Raw genomic sequence first — 2,499 nt, forward strand, 5'->3', positions numbered from 1 at the left:
TATGAACACTTGCTGTTAAGACCTGTTGTGGACTTGACCACTGATTGGTTATAACTTGCATTTTGTGTGTTAATTTGAAAGGTAATGTAATCATTGACTTTAACCCTGTTACCAATAGATGAAACATGATGAATGGTTTTTCAGAATATTTTTATCTTTTTTCCTTATGCTTGCACTGCCCCCATTTTTATTCAATGCCCCCCAATTGCATTCAAGGCTACCACTGCCCCCCTGGATTGTTCCAGCACCCTCCAGGGGTGGTATTATCTACTTTGGGAACCTCTGCTTGGGATAGGCACTGTACTAGGTCCTGGGGATAAAAATATAGTGACTAAAACAACACCTGCTTGAAAAGAGTTTGCGTTGAATGGGGGAGCTTACAGCACAAGCAGCCCTACCTGTCAGTCCCTGTATCTTCCTCAGTCCCCATAGCTGAGGATTGAGAGTACCCACAAGGAGACTCAGCATCCAAGCCAAGAAGTTCTTCCCCATAGCTCATGTTGAAGACAGTGATAAGTGGCATTGCCAATGGTTTTCATTCACAATGATCTTTTCTCAGGTTCTGCAGTAACACACTCATCCCAGCAACATCTGTCTCCCTCACCATTTGCCAGCACCACAGGTAAAAACCATCAGCACCTATGGCTATTTCTGGGATAGTACTAAATGTGAGACTAGAAGATGGGAAGTACAAAGCAAGGTGGCATTTAGGATTGGGAGATGTCCCATCAAATGGCCATCACTGGGACTCAGAATGCTGCATTTCTTTCCCAGGAAGGAGTAAGACACTAGTAGCTGGGTGTTTTAGGTGTGCTGACCGATGTGCCCTAGTTTCAGGTATGACGACTTGTCTCCTTCTCTTTCTACAGCCCATGGCCACAGCCTGGAGGCATTCACCTCGAATTTCACCATCAATAACCTGATCTACACTGCAGAAATGGAGCACCCAGACTCCAGTGCATTCACTACCACTGACAGGATCCTACGGCATCTGGTGAGATGACCCCCCACCTGCCTCCTTTCCTGCCTGTGCCATTGCATTCTGCATACCTTTGATTCCAGCTACTGCCTTAGCCAGGAACTGATTCAGCTTCCCCTTCCTTTGCCAGCTTGGCCACTTATTCCAGAACAGCAGCATTGGCCCCTCCTATTCTGGATGCAAGCTGATTCCCGAGGTGAGAACCAGGAAAATTGACAGTTGAGCAATTGATTGAGAGTGAATCCTCCTGGCCTCCAGTATCAGAGATTTCCTAATGGGCTGTTTCTGAACCAGGGCTCAAAGGATACAAGCACAATAGCAGAACTCTCCACATACTGTCCTTCTACTATACCTTCTCCATGTTTAAATTCCCAAACTGCTTTATCTCCATTCATCTGGTCCATGGGTTCTCAGGAAAATAAATTTCCCTTGTAAGTCATAATTTAGGAAAAGGCCTATATATCAAGATAGTCCTTAGTGGGAAGTTTTGTTCTTCAACAGTCTCATCCCAGAAGGTAAGTAGTATCCATCAGACACCCTAGAAGGTCTCTGTTAATCCTATCATGTCATGTGGCAGGCAGCCCTCTCATTCACTTTCATTGTCCCTCTATCTGAGCACTCCTCTGGCTAATCTCTCAGCACCAGTCACTAGAGCTTCCAATATTTCCCTCCCCAGACCTATGAAAGATGGATTAGCAACCAGAGTGGTGCCTTGTGCACCTACCAGAAAGACCCTAACAGACCTGTCCTGGACAGAGAAAGGCTTTACGGGGACCTGAGGAACCAGACATATGGCATCTCCATGCTGGGCCCCTACTGCCTTGCTAAGGACAGTCTCTATCTCAATGGTAAGCAGCCTCACAGTGGCCACTGCATCGCCCCCCTTTCTCTTCTGCTATAATCTCAGTATTAGCCTCTTTTCCTGTCTTTCTTATTTTCATTCAATCCCTAACCTACTCAGAACCATTTCTTCTCTATCCCTTGTTGAGATACTTGCATAAGATTAACTCTCTCCATAGCACTTAACTGGGAAGTGGTTCCTAATGGGTCCTGGTTTGTTGTTACTTGTGGCAGCCTCACAGTCCTGGTCAATACTTTTTTTTTAAACATAAATTGGCATATTATCTTTGTTTTTTATCTTTTGTTTTTACATCATCTACATTTCTGATAAATCCTCTCACCTTCCAGAGAGCCATTTCTTACAACAAAGAATGGGAGGGGCAACAATTTAGCAAAACTAACCAAAATAATGAAAAGTTAGACATTATACATCGTGTTCCACATCCATAGCCTTCCACTTCTGTAAATAATGGGTGAAAGTGCCTTTGCCTATCTATTCTTTGGGTCATTACAATTTTGGCATTAAGCTTCAATTTTGTTATGTTCAGGAGCTCTAGCATTGACTTTGATGGAAGATTTTTTTTTTTCAGAGTCCAGACTTGTGTTTTTATTAGTAGAGAGGCTCCCAATGAGTAAACTCTTTCCAGTGCAGATGGGTCAACTCATGTGTAACCTAAAGT

The 2,499-nt window shown here is 43.9% G+C and overlaps 1 long non-coding RNA gene across 1 annotated transcript; it reads left to right on the forward strand.

The window, feature by feature from the left end:
* The first annotated feature begins 582 nt into the window (after window positions 1-582).
* Window positions 583-1,167, forward strand: LOC110204728 (uncharacterized). Its single transcript, XR_002323398.2, has 3 exons — window positions 583-622; window positions 870-994; window positions 1,110-1,167. It is a non-coding gene; the product is annotated as an uncharacterized LOC110204728 (long non-coding RNA).
* Window positions 1,168-2,499: the final 1,332 nt, after the last annotated feature.

Source organism: Phascolarctos cinereus, unplaced genomic scaffold (assembly GCF_003287225.1).
Source record: "Phascolarctos cinereus isolate Bilbo 61053 unplaced genomic scaffold, phaCin_HiC Scaffold_1063;HRSCAF=1721, whole genome shotgun sequence".
Lineage (NCBI taxonomy): Eukaryota > Metazoa > Chordata > Mammalia > Diprotodontia > Phascolarctidae > Phascolarctos > Phascolarctos cinereus.